The following is an 18,369-nucleotide window of genomic DNA, read 5'->3' on the forward strand; positions in this document are numbered from 1 at the left end:
GCCTGCAGACACTCTGTGTCAAACACAAATGGCGTGTCAACAGCTAGCAGATTGCTCAGAGGTTTTGCTATTTTCGAAAAATCCTTTATAAACCTCTTATAGAATCCTGCATGCCCTAGAAAGCTTCTGATTGCCTTAACATTGGCAGGTGGTGGTAATTTTTCAATTACCTCCACTTTAGCTTGATCCACCTCTATTCCCTTATTTAAAATTTTATGCCCAAGGACAATTCCTTCAGTCACCATAAAGTGACATTTTTCCCAGTTTAAAACTAGGTTGGTCTCTTGGCATCTTTTCAGAACAAGTGCTAAATGGTCAAGACAGGAGCTGAATGAGTCTCCAAATACTGAAAAGTCATCCATGAAGACTTCCAGAAATTTCTCTACCATATCAGAGAAGATAGAGAGCATGCACCTTTGAAAGGCTGCAGGTGCATTGCATAGACCAAAGGGCATCCTTCTGTAGGCAAATACTCCAGAAGGACATGTGAATGCTGTTTTCTCTTGGTCCTGAGGATCTACTGCAATTTGGTTGTAACCTGAATAGCCATCCAAAAAGCAGTAATAATCATGACCTGCTAGTCTCTCTAGCATCTGGTCTATGAATGGTAAAGGAAAATGATCCTTTCTGGTGGCTGTATTGAGCCTTCTGTAGTCAATACACATACGCCACCCTGTAACTGTTCTTGTGGGAACCAGTTCATTCTTTTCATTGTGAACCACTATCATGCCTCTCTTTTTGGGTACAACTTGGATAGGACTTACCCAGGGGCTATCAGAAATAGGATAAATAATCCTAGCCTCTAGTAACTTAGTGACTTCTTTTTGCACCACCTCCTTCATGGCTGGATTTAGCCGCCTTTGTGGTTGAACCATTGGCTTAGCATCATCCTCCAATAGGATCTTGTGCATGCATCTTGCTGGGCTAATGCCTTTAAGATCACTTATGGACCACCCAAGAGCTATCTTATGTGTCCTTAACACTTGAATTAGTGCTTTCTCTTCCTGTGGATTTAAAGCAGAGCTTATGGTCACTGGAAAAGTGTCACCTTCTCCCAGAAATGCATATTTCAGGGATGGTGGTAGTGGTTTGAGCTCGGGTTTAGGAGGCTTATCCTCTTCCTGAGAAATTTTCAGAGGTTCTTTTATTTCCTCTGATTCCTCCAGATCAGGCTGAACATCTTTAAAGATGTCCTCTAGCTTTGATTCGAGACTTTCAGTCATATTGATCTCTTCCACCAAAGAGTCAATAATATCAGTGCTCATGCAGTCATTTGATGTGTCTGGATGCTGCATAGCTTTGACAGCATTTAACTTGAACTCATCCTCATTGACTCTCAGGGCACTTCCCCTTTTTGTACATCAATAAGAGTTCGTCCAGTTGCTAGGAAAGGTCTTCCTAGAATGAGAGTTGCACTTTTGTGCTCCTCCATTTCCAGCACTACAAAGTCAGTGAGAAAAGCAAATGGCCCAACCTTGACAATCATGTCCTCAATTATGCCTAATGGATATTTAATGGAGCCATAAGCAAGTTGAAGACATATCCGGGTTGCTTTGACTTCTTCAGTCAAGCCAAGTTTTCTAATAGTGGATACAGGTATTAGGTTGATACTTGCTCCAAGGTCACATAGAGCTGTCTTGGAACAAGCACCCTCTAATGTGCATGGTATCATAAAGCTTCCTGGATCTTGAAGCTTCTCTGGTAAGCTTTTCAGAATGACTGCACTGCATTCTTCAGTGAGAAACACCTTTTCAGTTTCTCTCCAATCCTTCTTATGACTTAAGATCTCTTTCATGAACTTAGCATAAGAGGGTATTTGCTCAAGTGCCTCTGCAAATGGGATCTTTATCTCAAGAGTCCTGAGATAGTCTGCAAAGTGGGCAAATTGTTTATCCTGCTCCACTTGGCAGAGTTTCTAAGGGTAAGGCATCTTGGCTTTATATTCTTCAACCTTAGTTGTTGCAGGTTTATTCCCTACAGAGGTGGTTGGGGAAGCTGAAGAACTGAAGATTGATGGTTTAGAAGTTATAGTAAACTCTCGTTGCAAGTATAGTTACTAAACCAAGCAATCAACCTTTCTTACAAACATTTTGGTTGTCACAAGTAACAAACCCCTTTAAAATTGATAACCGAGTATTTAAACCTCGGGTCGTCTTCTCAAGGAATTGCAGGGAGGTATGTTCTTATTATTGGTTATGAGTTTTGTAAATTGGGGGTTTTGAGAGTAAGGAATAAGTAATTTAAATGACAAGTAAAATAAATTAACAATAATAAAATCTCTTGGCAAGGTATAAGAACTGGAAGTCCTATCCTAGTTATCCTTATCAATTGTGATGAGAATTGGATTTTTCTCCTACTTTGTTAACCTCTAACTATGAAGGTAAGTTAAGTGGATGAATTAATTTTGATTCCTCAGGTCCTAGTCTTTCCTTGGGAAAGGCTAGAGTTAGTGGAAGTCGAATTAATTCTTGAAGAATTCCAATTTTCAATCAACAATGAGTTTGATAACTCAAGTGTCTCCAATGACTCAACCAAAACCAAAAAGGGAAAAATCTAAATAGGAATCATAAACTGAAATACCTCAAATTATTAATTAAGAAAATCCTAACATGAAGGGTTCATAAGCCAGTTGGGCAACATAAGTCGAATATAAATAAAAAGCATTAGAGTATATAAAAGTAAAAGAGAAACATAAATTAAAGGAACATTGAACCTGTGATGAAGAAGAAATAATCCTAAATCCTAAAACTAAATCCTAAGAGAGAGGAGAGAGCCTCTCTCTCTCTCTAAAAACTACATCTAAAACTAAAATTATGAATTATGAGCTTTTTCTTATGAATGAATAGATTCCCCACTTTATAGCCTCTAATCTGTGTTTTCTGGGCCGAAAACTGGGTCGAAAACAGCCCAGAAATCGCTGGAGAAGAAAACTGCCATGCTAATTTTCGGAACTGCGAGCGTCTGCGTGGAGCGCGCATTCGCATCGCTTAGAGTCAGGGAAACTATGGCTTATTATATATTAAATCAAAGCCCCGGATGTTAGCTTTCCAATGCAACTGGAACCGCATCGTTTGGATCTCTGTAGCTAAAGTTATAGCCGTTTGAGTGCGAAGAGGTCAGGCTGGACAGCTTAGCAATTTCTCCAACTTCTTGTATTCCTTCCACTTTTGCATGCTTCCTTTCCATCCTCTGAGCCATTCCTGTCCTGTAATCTCTGAAATCATTTAACACACATATCAATGCATCTAATGGTAATAAGAGAGGATTTAAACATAGGGAACTTAAGGCCAAAGAAGCATGTTTTCAATCAAAGCACATAATTAGGAAGGCAAATGTAAAACCATGCAAATAGTATGAATAAGTGGGTAAAGAGTTGATAAAAACCACTCAATTGAGCACAAGATAAACCATAAAATAGTGGTTTATCAACCTTCCCACACTTAAACATTATCATGTCCTCATGCTAAGCTCAAGAGAAGCTATAAATGAGTGAAGAGGAATGATAGAATGTATGAAATGCAACCTATCTGTATGAATGCAACTACATGCAAAATGTTTCTACCTACTTGGTTAAAAGTAAATAAGCTCTTCAAGACAAACATAAATCAGATTTCACTAACTCAAATCATACAATAAAAAGCAAGTAAACTTGTAAGAAGATAGCTCATGAAAGCAGGGAACATAGAATAAAGCACTGAACCCTTACTGGTAGTGTATATCACTCTAACTCTCAAGTGTATAGGGTAATTCACTCTATTCTCCTCTAATTATGCTTTCTAAACTTTGTTCTTCATCTAACCAATCAACAAAAAATTAGTATATTAATGCAAACATCATGAGGTCTTTTCAGGGTTGTAATGGGGCTGAGATAAAGGTAAGGGTACATGTATGGCCAAGTGAGCTATAATATGAATCTTTGACTAACCTAAGCTCTCACCTAATATACATATACTCTATATACTGTTAAATTCATGCCTAGCTACCCATAATTCCCACTTTTGTATTATTCCCATACTCATGTACCATATTTCTTTAAATTATCACATGTGCATTGATCTTTTTATTAACTTAGCATTGGGGTAATTTTGTCCCCTTATTTATTTACTTATTTATTGAATATTTTTGGTTTTTTCTCTCTTTTTTTTGTAGAGAAATAAACATAACTTATCAATGCACATGAATTTTTCCATTATTTTTCTATTTTGGTTTTTTCATGAGTCGGTTCCCAAATTCCCAATATTAAAACATGATACATTCCCTTATCAACCCATGTTCCCACAATTTCCCCACACTTAGTTGATGCACAATCTCTATCTTAAGCTAACCAAAGATTCAATTGGGGTATTTAATTTGTTTTTCTGCTTAAGGCTAGTGATGTGGTAAAATATAGAATAAATGGGATTAAAAAGGCTCAAGGTGGCAAACAAAGGTGATTGAAAGGGTAGGCTTATTTGGGATAAGTGTAAAAATTCAAATAATGGCCTCAATCATATGCAAGCATGTAAATACACTAAATAATGGACATACAGACTGGAACAAAATATAGATTACAATCATAGAGAAGAAAACACACAAGAATAAAATTTATGGTTAAATAATGTAACCATATAAATAAGCTCAAAGTCTCACAGGTTGTGTGTTCTTAGCTTTTTAAACTATGTTCCAAATACAACTTCAAACAAGTTTTAATAGAAAAGTTTTTAATTTAAATTAGTGAAATATTATAAAAATTTCTTGAAAAAGAAAATACTACTTTAACCAAGCAGTGGTAAAATATGCACAAAATCAAGAGAATATGCAATCAAACATGCAAATGCAATAATGAACAAACAAAGAAAATAGAGTATTGGTGTTGAAAAGAAGGTAACTAACCCCTGGAAGTCGGTGATAAACCCATATTTTATGATATATTTTGTGCCAAATTTAAGTGATTTATTTAATCCTTCACTCACTTATTCATGTTAATTGCATGGTTTTACTTTCCCTTCCTTATTATGTGATGTATGTGAAAAACATGTTTCCTATGCTTTAAAAGTAATTATTTTAATTACCCTTTACTTCCATTCGATGCCGTGATTCGTGTGTTGAGTAGTTTCAGATCTTCTAAGGCAGGAATGACTTAAAGGATGGAAAGGAAACATACAAAATTAGAAGGAAAGCATAAAATGGAGTTTTTGAAAAAACTGGCAGTGACGCGATCGCATAGACGACACGGCCGCATGCCAGCACAAAATGGTAGTGATGCGACCGCGTGATTGACGCGATTGCGCGCCTTAAGCGAAATGCATATGACACGGACGCCTGACTGAAGCGATCGCGTGACAAGGAAAACTCCAATTGACGCGACCGTGTGACCCACGCGGACACGTGACAGAGGCCACGCACCAGAAATTACAGAAAATACTCCCAGCAATTTCTGAAGCCCTTTTTGGCCCAAATCCAAGTCCAGAAGGCACAGATCAGAGATTATGAAGTGGAGGAATGCATCCATTCAGAGGAGAGTCTCCAATTTAGTTAGTATTCATGAATTAGATGTAGTTTTAAGGGAGAGGTTCTCTCCTCTCTCTTTTAGGATTTAGAATTAGGATTTCTTTTGCTTTCAGGATTATCTCTTTTCATCAGGTTCAATATTCCTTTTATTTAGCTTCTCAATTTAATTTATGAATCCTTCTATGTTACAGATTATTCTTTGAATTAATGTTATTTGAGGTATTTCAGTTTATTATTGCTTTCTTTTATTTATGTTACTGTTGCTTCCAATCTGAAGACATTTTTATTCCGGTAGATTTACTTTTTCCCTTTTTGGTCTTGGTTAAGAAACCAGTAACTCAGGAGTTATCAAACTCAAACATGATTGATAATTGTTATCTTTGCTAATTGAACTGAACTTCAATAATCCCAATCTTTCCTTAGGGATTAACTAGGATTTGAAGATCAAACTAATTAGTCACTTGACCTTTCTTTACTTTAAGTAAAGATTAACTGAGTGGAATTAAGATTCAATCTTCATCATCATTGATAAGGATAACTAGGACAGGACTTCTAAATTCTCATACATTACCAAAAGTTTATTTTACAGTTATTTATTTACTTTACAGTCTTTTACTTATTTCAATTACAATTTAAATTACTTGTTCCTCATCTTAAAAACCCCAATTTACAATCTTCATAACCAATAATAAGAACATACTTCCCTGCAGTTCCTTGAGAAGACGACCCGAGGTTTAAATACTTCGGTTATCAATTTTTAAGGGGTTTGTTACTTGTGACAACCAAAACGTTTGTACCAAGGGATTTCTATTGGTTTAGAAACTATATCTACAACGCGACTATTTTTACAAAATTCTTTACTAGCAAAAATCCTAACGTCAGTCGGTATCGACCTCCCCACACTTAAAGATTGCACCGTCCTCGGTGCATGCTAAGATATACAAGTGGATGGGGGTTGTGGTTCCTTAGATGGGGCTCTTTTTGTTCCTTTCCTTACCGGTGGTTTGGGAGTAGGTTTCTCTTTACCCTTCTTGGTGGCCATCCTGAAAAGGGAAAAAGAAAGTAACTTTTTTAAAGCTAAGGGTTAGAGCAAGAAAGAGAGCGGGAAAGGTGGTAATCAATGCACAATAAAGAAGAATGATGTTAACACATGGTCATGACTACATGTGAAAAGTTCATCAATGGAAATATAGCAAGTTCATGTAATGACAATTAAATGCAAGATATTTATTGGCATGCTGGAAAAGGCATGAGTAGCATAGATTAAGCATTCAATGTCCAAGTGAGATTACCAAGTCTTTCAAACTAACAACATGTTTGTAATGACAATTATATTGAATGAAATTGATATGAAAAAGGGTTTTGTAAAAAGCAAGCATTCAGAGTAGTAGGAGAAAAGATATTGAAAAACAGTGCATAATGCCATACGGGCGTTTTCACAAACACATAGCATACATGGTAAATAATCTAAGGAAAATAATAAATTGAACATGCAAGCAACCCTTTAAATTAATATATAATTGCCAAAAAATTTTGCAACAATCCACAATGACCCAAATAAATTTCCAACACCAATTAAAAGAAAAAGAAAGAAAAAAGAAAACATGTACAATGAAAGTAAAAGGAAAGAGAAAGGAAGAAGAAAACATAAAATAAAGAAGAAAAATAGAAAAGTAAGGAGGGAAGAAGAAAAGAAAAACCTTGATAATGGTGGTGACAGAGAGAGAAAGTAGAAAGTGAGAAGGAGGGAAGAAGGAAGAAAGGGGAAGAAAGAAAGAAGAAGGGAAAAGAAAAAGTAGGATTTGGGGAAGAGAAAGATAAGATATTGACGTTACGATTTTTGCCAGTAAAGAATTTTATAAAAACAGTCGCGTTGTAGGTATAGTTTCTAAACCAACAGAAATCCCTTCGTACAAATGTTTTGGTTGTCACAAGTAACAAACCCCTAAATAAATTGATAACCGAAGTATTTAAACCTCAGTTCGTCTTCTCAAGGAACTGCAGGGAAGTATGTTCTTATTATCGGTTATGGAGATTGTAAATTGGGGTTTTGAAGATGAGGAGCAAGTAATTTAAATTGCAATTGAAATAAGTAAAAGACTGTAAAGTAAATAAATAACTATAGAATAAACTTTTGGCAAGGTATGAGAAATTAGAAGTCCTATCCTAGTTATCCTTATCAATGATGATGAAGATTGAATCTTAATTCCACTCAGTTAGTCTTTACTTAAAGTAAAGAAAAGTCAAGTGACTAATTAGTTAGATCCTCAAATCCTAGTTAATCCCTAAGGAAAGATTGGGATTATTGAAGTTCAATTCAATTAGCAAAGATAACAATTATCAATCATGTTTGAGTTTGATAACTCCTGAATTACTGATTTCTTAACTAAGACCAAAAAGGGAAAAAGTAAATCTACCGGAATAAAAATGTCTTCAGATTGGAAGCAACAGTAATATAAATAAAGGAGAGCAATAATAAACTGAAATACCTCAATTAACATTAATTCAAAAGAGTAATCTGTAACATAGAAGAATTCATAAATTAAATTGAAAAGATAAATAAAAAGGAATGTTGAACCTGATAAAAAGATAATCCTGAAAGCGAATAAAATCCTAAATCTAAATCCTAATCCTAAAGAGAGAGGAGAGAACCTCCCTCAAAACTAAATCTAAATCATGAAAAGTAACTAATTGGAGACTCCCTCTGAATGGATGCATTCCCCCACTTCATAACCTCTGATCTGTGCCTTCTGGACTTGAAATTGGGCCAAAAAGGGCTTCAGAAATTGCTGGGAGCATTTTCTGTAATTTCTGGTGCGTGGCCTTTGTCACGCGGCCACGTGGGTCACGCAGTTGCGTCAATTGGAGTTTTCCTTGTCGCGCGGTCGCGTTAGTCATGCGTCCGCGTCATATGCGTTTCGCTTAAGGCGCGCGATCACGTCAATCACGCGGTCGCGTCGTTGTTAATTCGCACTGGCATGCAGCCGCGTCGTCCATGCGATTGCGTCGTTGCCAGTTTCTTTAAAAACTCTATTTTGTGCTTTCCTTCCAATTTTGTATGTTTCCTTTCCATCCTTTAAGTCATTCCTGCCTTAGAAGATCTGAAATTACTCAACATACGAATCACGGCATCGAATGGTAATAAAGGGAAATTAAAATAATTACTTTTAAAACATAGGAAACATGTTTTTCACATACATCACATAATAAGGAAGGGAAAGTAAAACCATGCAATTAATATGAATAAGTGGGTGAAGGATTGAATAAATCACTCAATTTTAGCACATAATATATCTTAAAATATGGGTTTATCAACCTCTCCACACTTAAACAATAGCATGTCCTCATGCTAAATCAAAGATAAAGAGTAAGGTAAGGTTGAAGTGGTGGAATCTCATGCAATGCAATCTATTCTAAATGCAACTACCTAAATGCATCATGCAATTCTAATTATTTTTATTCACTTGTATATAAAGCTCACATGTAGTTGAATTAATTCACATTTCTCAAGGAATCATATATATAGCCAGACCTCAGATAATGATAAAGCACTTTTACAATTGAGATGGAAAAATATTTTATAAACTTGCAAGACGATTAATAATTCAAGCAGAGATATATGTTAATGAGCTATTGAACTCTCACTGGATTTTGTGTTTTCTCTCTGGTCACTCAGTGTTTATTGGGTTAATCACTCTATTCTTCTTTTTATCCTTACTTTCTATAACTTTGTTCTTCATCTAACTAATCAACAATTATAGAATATATGCATACAAAAGTCATGAGGTCTTTAATTAAGGTTGTAATGGGGCCAAGGTAAAGGTAAGGGTATATGTATAAGGCTAAGTGAGCTAATTGAGCGAATCCTTGATTAGTCTAAGATCTCACCTAACATACATAACTTGTAAAGCAAAGCTTCTTTACATATTTTTCCATATTTTTCCCACTTTTGATGTTACATGCTCATGCATTAGTTTTAATTTTGTCCCATGTGCATTGCTTTATTTTGCATTTGGAAAATTCTTTTGTATCCCCTTTATTCAAATACTGAATATATATATATATATATATATATATATATATATATATATATATATATATATATTTTAATGCACATGGTAATTCAATTATTTTGATTTCACATGAGCATGCTTCCCAAAAAATATTTTTATTTTGAATTATTTTATTCTTTTCAACTTTCTACCCTTTGTTTTTATCATACATGTTTCCAATAGGTTTCCCACACTTAAACAATTACACAATTTCTATCTTAAGCTAACCAAGGATTCAACTTGGGATTTTTTATTTTGTTTTTCTGCTTAAGGCTAGTAATGTGGTTTGTAGAATAAGAGGGGATTTAAAGGCTCAAGGGGGCTAACAAGGGTGATGTAAAAGGTAGGCTAATTTGGGATAAGTGAGCTAAAATTAACAATGGCCTCAATCACTCTTTTGGTATGTATTTCTATTCTATAATCGGACATATAGATTAAAACAAAGTAAATAACACCAGAATAAATAAGAATGGTGGAACACACAGGAATAAAAATTATGGTTTGAATGTAACCATACAATTAAGCTCAAAACTTACAGGCTGTATGTTCTCTAACTCAGAAATCATATATCAGTTATATATGTCATGCAAGTAAAAATCAAGAGTTTCCATTATTCTCAATGTAAAATTTATTTTGAGTAACTTTAAAGTTTGTGTTTCTCCTTGATGAAATGTTGTTAACTAACTAACATGGAATGCTATATATACAAGGTGTGGGTTGTTTCTATTATGTTCAAGTCTCTAGTTTACTTCCTTTTTATATTTTTAAATTAAACTAAGTTATCTTATGCTAAAAAAAGGGTAAACTATACTAATCAATCCACAATTTCTATAACTAATAAGTTAGAATTGCAACTAAACTAAATAGCTAAAATATGAACTAAGGTGCAACATGCAGAAATAGAGTAAAAATACATGAAAATAACAATGTATAAGTGCTGAAAAAATAAAAACAAAAATAAAAGAGAAAAATACAGAAAAATAGCAAAATAAAATGAAAGAGTCTGTAGTGGTTCACCAAAAAAAACGCCAGAGATGGCGACCTCCCCACACTTAAAATGAAGCATCGTCCCTGATGCTCAATCAAGCAGGGTGTGAAGGGGTGTCATCACTGGAAGGGTGGGTAGCTGGAGTCTCTGTAGTGGTGGTCTGAGGGCCTACCTGTTGCAGAGGAGGTGTGATGAGCGGATAATTTATACGCTTTTTGGCATTGTTTTTAGTATGTTTTTAGTAGAATCTAGTTACTTTTAGGGATGTTTTCATTAGTTTTTATGTTAAATTCACATTTCTGGACTTTACTATGAGTTCGTGTGCTTTTCTGTGATTTCAGGTATTTTCTGGCTGAAATTGAGGGACTTGAGCAGAAATCAGATTCAGAGGTTGAAAAAGGACTGCTGATGCTGTTGGATTCTGACCTCCCTGCACTCAAAGTGGATTTTCTGGAGCTACAGAACTCGAAATGGCGCGCTTCCAATTGCGTTGGAAAGTAGACATCCAGGGCTTTCCAGAAATATATAATAGTCCATACTTTGGCCAAGAATAGATGACGTAAACTGGCGTTCAACGCCAGCCTTCTGCCCAAATCTGGCGTCCAGCGCCAGAAAAGGATCCAAAACCAGAGTTGAACGCCCAAACTGGCACAGAAACTGGAGTTCAACTCCACAAATGGCCTCTGCACGTGCAACACTCAGGCTCAGCCCAAACACACACCAAGTGGGCCCAGAAAGTGGATTTATGCATCAATTACTTACTCATGTAAACCCTAGTAGCTAGTTTATTATAAATAGGACCTCTTACTATTGTATTAGGTATCTTTGGTCTCAGTTTTAATCCATTGTTCATCTTAGGAGACTATTGATCACGTTGAGGGGGCTGGCCATCTCGGCCATGCCTGGACCTTTCACTTATGTATTTTCAACGGTAGAGTTTCTACACTCCATAGATTAAGGTGTGGAGCTCTGCTGTTCCTCAAAGATTAATGCAAAGTACTACTGTTTTCTATTCAATTCTTCTTATTTCGCTTCTAAGATATCTATTCGCACCCAAGAACGTGATGAAGGTGATGATTATGTGTGACGCTCATCATCCTTCTCCCTTATGAACGCGTGCCTGACAAACACTTCTGTTCTACATGAATTAAGCTAGAATGAGTATCTCTTAGATCTCCTAACCAGAATCTTCGTGGCATAAGCTAGAATGATGGCGGCATTCAAGAGAATCCGGAAAGTCTAAACCTTGTCTGTGGTATTCCGAGTAGGATTCAATGATTGAATGACTGTGACGAGCTCCTAACTCGCGATTGCAGGGCGTTAGTGACAGACGCAAAAGGATAGTAAATCCTATTCCGGCATGATCGAGAACCGACAGATGAATAGCCGTGCCGTGACAGGGTGCGTGAGCATATTATTCACTGAGAGGATAAGATGAAGCCATTGACAAGGGTGATGCCTCCAGACGATTAGCCGTGCCGTGACAGGGCATTGGATCATTTTCCCGTGAGATGACCGAAAGTAGCCATTGACAGTGGTGATGTATCACATAAAGCCAGCCATGAAAAGGAGTAAGACTGATTGGATGAAGATAGCAGGAAAGCAGAGGTTCAGAGGAACGAAAAGCATCTCCATTCGCTTATCTGAAATTCCCACCAATGATTTACATAAGTACCTCTATCCCTATTCTATTATTTATTATTCGAAAACACCATTATCACTTTATATCTGCCTGACTGAGATTTACAAGGTGACCATAGCTTGCTTCATACCAACAATCTCCGTGGGATTCGACCCTTACTCACGTAAGGTATTACTTGGACGACCCAGTGCACTTGCTGGTTAGTTGTATCGAAGTTGTGACAAATTATGAATGTGTAATCACGATTACGCGTACCAAGTTGCTCACGTGCCAGGAATAGTTTGAGCCTGGACATCACAATTTCGTGCACCAAGTTTTTGGCGCCGTTGCCGGGGATTGTTTGAGTTTTCGGCAAGCTTTTGGTCCGGTAACATCAGTGCCAAGTTTGGATCCGGCAACAGCACCAAGTTTTTGGCGCCGTTGCCGGGGATTGTTCGAGTTTGGACAACTGACGGTTCATCTTGTTGCTCAGATTAGGTAATTTTCTTTTTGTCTTGTTTTCAAAAAAATTTTTCAAAAATCTTTCAAAAATTCTTCCTTTGGTTTCGAAAAAAAAAATTTTTAAAATAAAAATGTTTTCAAAAATATATTTTCCTTTCAGAATTTTTAAGAATGAATTCTAGTGTTTCATGGAGCATGTTGAAGCCTGGCTGGCTGTAAAGCCATGTCTCAATTCTTATACTCAAGAGAAGAGCTTCTTTATCTTTCTTAGCCAATTGGCTGTTGAATGTAAGGAATGTCAGGCGTGTCATGTCTGAGTTACATACTAAAGCTTGGCTGGCTATTAAGCCATGCCTGACTCTTTGATTGGAGCTTTAGAGCATAAGATTCCTGGAATTCATATTAAAAATTTTGGAATCCTTATTTTCTTTTTCAAAATAATTTTTCGAAAAATATAAAATAAAAATCCAAAAAAATTAGAAAATCATAAAAATCAAAAATATTTTTCTGTTTCTTGTTTGAGTCTTGAGTCATATCATAAGTTTGGTGTCACTTGCATATGCATCTTGCATTTTTTCGAAAATATCATGCATTCATAGTGTTCTTCATGATCTTCAAGTTGTTCTTGGTAAGTCTTCTTGTTTGATCTTGATGATTTTTTGTTTTGTGTCTTTTCATGTTTATCATATGCATTCTTGAATTCTTAGTGCGTAAGCATTAAAGAATTCTAAGTTTGGTGTCTTGCATGTTTTCTTTGCATTAAAAATTTTTCAAAAATATGTTCTTGATGTTCATCATGATCTTCATAGTGTTCTTGGTGTTCATCTTGACATTCATAGCATTCTTGCATGCATTCATTGTTTTGATCTAAAAATTTCATGCATTGCATAATTTTCATGTTTTCATAAAAATTCAAAAAATCAAAAAAATATCTTTCCCTTTTTCTCTCATTAAATTCGAAAATTTGAGTTGACTTTTTCAAAAATTTTTAAAATCAAGTTGTTTCTCATGAGTCAAATCAAATTTTCAATTTGAAAATCTTATCTTTTTCAAAATCTTTTTCAAAAATCAAATCTTTTTCAAAATTCTTAGTTATTTTCGAAAATTTTTCAAAAATCTTTTTCAAAAATCTTTTTCTTATTTTTATATCAAATTTTCGAAAATAACATAAACAATTAATGTTTTGATTCAAAAATTTCAAGTTTGTTACTTGCTTGTTAAGAAAGATTCAAACTTTAAGTTCTAGAATCATATCTTGTGATTTCTTGTGAATCAAGTCATTAATTGAGAATTTAAAAATCAAATCTTTTTCAAAACTAATTTCTATCATATCTTTTCAAAAATATCTTCTCATCTTATCTTTTTCAAAAATTTGATTTTCAAAATATCTTTTCTAACTTCCTAACTTCTTATCTTTTCAAAATTTGTTTCAACTAACTAACTAACTTTTTGTTTGTTTCTTAACTTTTTCAAAACTACCTAACTAACTCTCTCTAATTTTCGAAAATATCTTCCCCTTTTTCAAAAATTTCTTTTTAATTAACTAATTATTTTTATTTTTATTTTTGATTTCAAAAATTCTCGAAAAAAAATACTAAACATTTCTCAAAAACTATTTTCAAAAATCACTAACTCTTTTTCAAAATAATTTTCAAAAATTTTCCCTCCCCCATCTTATTCTATTTATTTATTCATCTACTAACATCTCTTCCTCACATCATCACCAAATTCAAACCCCCTCCTCTATCTGTGTTCGAATTTCTTCTTCTTTTCTTCTACTAACAATAAGGAACCTCTTTACTGTGACATAGAGGATTCCTCTTCTTTTCTTGTTCTCTTCTCTTTCTTATGAGCAGGGACAGAGAAAAAGGCATTCTTGTTGAAGCTGATCCAGAACCTGAAAGGACTCTGAAAAGGAAACTAAGAGAAGCTAAATTACAACAATCCAGAGACAACTTGATTGAAAATTTCGAACAAGTAAAGGAAATGGCAGCCGAACCCAACAACAATGCAAGGAGAATGCTTGGTGACTTTACTGCACCTAATTCCAATTTACATGGAAGAAGCATCTCCATTCCTGCCATTGGAGCAAACAACTTTGAGCTGAAACCTCAGTTAGTTTCTCTGATGCAGCAGAACTGCAAGTTTCATGGACTTCCATCTGAAGATCCTTTTCAGTTCTTAACTGAATTCTTGCAGATATGTGATACTGTTAAGACTAATGGAGTAGATCCTGAAGTCTACAGGCTCATGCTTTTCCCTTTTGCTGTAAGAGGCAGAGCTAGATTATGGTTGGATTCTCAACCCAAAGATAGCCTGAACTCTTGGGATAAGCTGGTCACGGCTTTCTTAGCCAAGTACTTTCTTCCTCAAAAGCTGAGCAAGCTTAGAGCTGATGTTCAAATCTTCAGACAGAAAGAAGGTGAATCTCTCTATGAAGCTTGGGAAAGATACAAACAGTTGACCAAAAAGTGTCCTTCTGACATGCTTTCAGAATGGACCATCCTGGATATATTCTATGATGGTTTATCTGAGCTATCAAAGATGTCATTGGACACTTCTGCAGGTGGATCCATTCACCTAAAGAAAATGCCTGCAGAAGCTCAAGAACTCATTGACATGGTTGCTAATAACCAGTTCATGTACACTTCTGAAAGGAATCTTGTGAATAATGGGACGCCTATGAAGAAGGGAGTTCTTGAAGTTGATACTCTGAATGCCATATTGGCTCAGAATAAAATATTGACTCAGCAAGTCAATATGATCTCTCAGAGTCTGCATGGAATGCAAGCTGCATCCAACAGTACTCAAGAGGCATCTTCTGAAGAAGAAGCTTATGATCCTGAGAACCCTGCAATAGCAGAGGTAAATTACTTAGGTGAACCTTATGGAAACACCTATAACTCAACATGGAGAAATCATCCAAATTTCTCATGGAAGGATCAAAAGCCCCAACAAGGCTTTAATAATGGTGGAAGAAACAGGTTTAACAATAATAAACCTTTTCCATCATCAACTCAGCAACAGACAGAGAACTCTGAACAAAATGCTTCTAATTTAGCAAATCTAGTCTCTGATCTATCTAAAGCCACTGTAAGTTTCATGAATGAAACAAGGTCTCCCATTAGAAATCTGGAAGCACAAGTGGGCCAGCTGAGTAAAAGGATCACTGAAATCCCTCCTAGTACTCTCCCAAGCAATACAGAAGAGAATCCAAAAGGAGAGTGCAAGGCCATTGACATAAGCGCCATGGCCGAACCTGTGAGGAGAGGAGAGGACGTGAATCCCAAGGAGGAAGACCTCCTGGGACGTCCAGTGGTCAATAAGGAGCTTCCCTCTGAGGAACCAAAGGACTCTGGGGCCCATCTAGAGACCATAGAGATCCCATTGAACCTCCTTATGCCCTTCATGAGCTCTGATGAGTATTCCTCTTCTGAAGAGAATAAGGATGTTACTGAAGAACAAACTGCCAAGTTTCTTGGTGCAATCATGAAGCTGAATGCCAAACTATTTGGCATTGATACTTGGGAAGTTGAACCTCCCTTGTTCATCAATGAACTAAGTGATCTGGATCAACTGACATTGCCTCAGAAGAGACAGGATCCTGGAAAGTTCATAATACCCTGCACCATAGGCACCATGGTCTTTAAGGCTCTGTGTGACCTTGGTTCAGGAATAAACCTCATGCCCCTCTCTGTAATAGAGAAACTGGGAATCTATGGGGTGCAAGCTGCTAAAATCTCATTAGAGATGGCAGACAGCTCTAGAAAACAGGCTTATGGACAAGTAGAGGACGTGTTAGTAAAGGTTGAAGGCCTTTACATCCCTGCTGATTTCATAGTCCTGGATACGGGAAAGGAAGAGGATGAATCCATCATCCTAGGAAGACCTTTCCTGGCCACAGCAAGAGCTGTGATTGATGTTGACAGAGGTGAAATATTCCTTCAATGGAATGAGAACTCCCTTGTGTTTAAAACTCAAGGATTCCCCTCTGCAACCATGGAGAGGAAGCAGAAAAAGCTTCTCTCCAAGCAGAGTCAACCAGAGCCCCCACAGTCAAACTCTAAGTTTGGTGTTGGGAGGCCACAACCAAACTCTAAGTTTGGTGTTGAACTCCCATATCCAAACTCTAAGTTTGGTGTTGGAGAGTCTCAACAAAGCTCTGCACATCTGTGAGGCTCCATGAGAGCCCACTGTCAAGCTATTGACATTAAAGAAGCGCTTGTTGGGAGGCAACCCAATGTTTATCTAATTCTTATTTTTATTGTTTTTCATGTTTTCTTAGGTTCATGATCATGTAGAGTCACAAAATAAATATAAAAATTGAAAACGGAATCAAAAACAGCAGAAGAAAAATCACACCCTGGAGGAGCATCTGCCTGGCGTTCAAACGCCAGAACAGAGCATGGTTCTGGCGCTGAACGCCCAGAATGGGCAGCATCCTGGCGCTGAACGCCCAGAACAAGCATGGTTCTGGCGTTCAACGCCAGAAATGGCAGCAAAGGGGCGTTGAACGCCCAAAATGGGCACCAACCTGGCGCTGAACGCCCAGAGTTGTGTGCAAGGGCATTTTGCATGCCTAAATTGGTGCAGGGATGTAAATGCCTTAACACCTCAAGATTTGTGGACCTCACAGGATCACCTCAGGATCTGTGGACCCCACAGGATCCCCACCCACCTCCACTCACTCTCTTCTCTCTTCTCAATCATCCTCTATTCCCAATAAACACTCTTCCCTAATTAACCCTTTACCACTCACATCCAAACACCCACTTTCCTTCAAAATTCAACATCTCTTTCCCACCCAATCCCACCCATATGGCCGAATACACATCTCCCTCCATCTCCTCCATATCTTCTTCTTATTCTTCTATTCTTTCTTCTTTTGCTCGAGGGCGAGCAACATTCTAAGTTTGGTGTGGTAAAAGGTAAAAGCATAGCTTTTTTGTTTTTTTTTTCATAACCATTGATGGCACCTAAGGCCAGAGAAACCTCTAGAAAGAGGAAAGGGAAGACAAAAGCTTCCATCAAGGGTCTATAGCTCAGTGGTAGAACATTTGACTGCAAATCAAGAGATCCCTGAGATACCTCAAGGGATACATTTTCTTCCACACAATTATTGGAAGCAACTAAGGGTGGAACATCAAGAGCACTCCATCATGCTTCATAAAATAAGAGAAGATCAAAAAGCAATGAGGGAGGAGCAACAAAGACAAGGAAGAGACATAGAAGAGCTCAAGGACATCATTGGTTCCTCAAGAAGAAAATGCCACCATCACTAAGGTGGATTCATTCCTTGTTCTTCTTTCTTCTGTTTTTCGTTTTATATGTTATGTGCTTATCTATGTTTGTGTCTTCATTACATGATCATTAGTAGTTAGTAACTTTGTCTTAAAGTTATGAATGTCCTATGAATCCATCACCTCTCTTAAATGAAAAATGTTTTAATTCAAAAGAACAAGAAGTACATGAGTTTCGAATTTATCCTTGAACTTAGTTTAATTATATTGATGTGGTGACAATGCTTCTTGTTTTCTGAATGTATGCTTGAACAGTGCATATGTCTTTTGAAGTTGTTGTTTAAGAATGTTAAATATGTTGGCTCTTGAAAGAATGATGACTAGGAGACATGTTATTTGATAATCTGAAAAACCATAAAAATGATTCTTGAAGCAAGAAAAAGCAGCAAAGAACAAAGCTTGCAGAAAAAAAAATAGGCGAAAAAAAAAAGTATAGAAAGAAAAAGCAAGCAGAAA

The 18,369-nt window shown here is 36.4% G+C and overlaps 1 non-coding gene across 1 annotated transcript; it reads right to left on the reverse strand.

The window, feature by feature from the left end:
* Positions 1-14,995: 14,995 nt before the first annotated feature.
* On the reverse strand, positions 14,996-15,103 carry LOC148578332 (small nucleolar RNA R71). The gene has a single exon (XR_015903823.1). It is a non-coding gene; the product is annotated as a small nucleolar RNA R71 (small nucleolar RNA).
* Between the last annotated feature and the right edge of the window lie 3,266 nt (positions 15,104-18,369).

Source organism: Arachis ipaensis, chromosome B1, assembly GCF_059453495.1.
Source record: "Arachis ipaensis isolate K30076 ecotype BB chromosome B1, ASM5945349v1, whole genome shotgun sequence".
In the NCBI taxonomy this organism is placed as follows: domain Eukaryota; kingdom Viridiplantae; phylum Streptophyta; class Magnoliopsida; order Fabales; family Fabaceae; genus Arachis; species Arachis ipaensis.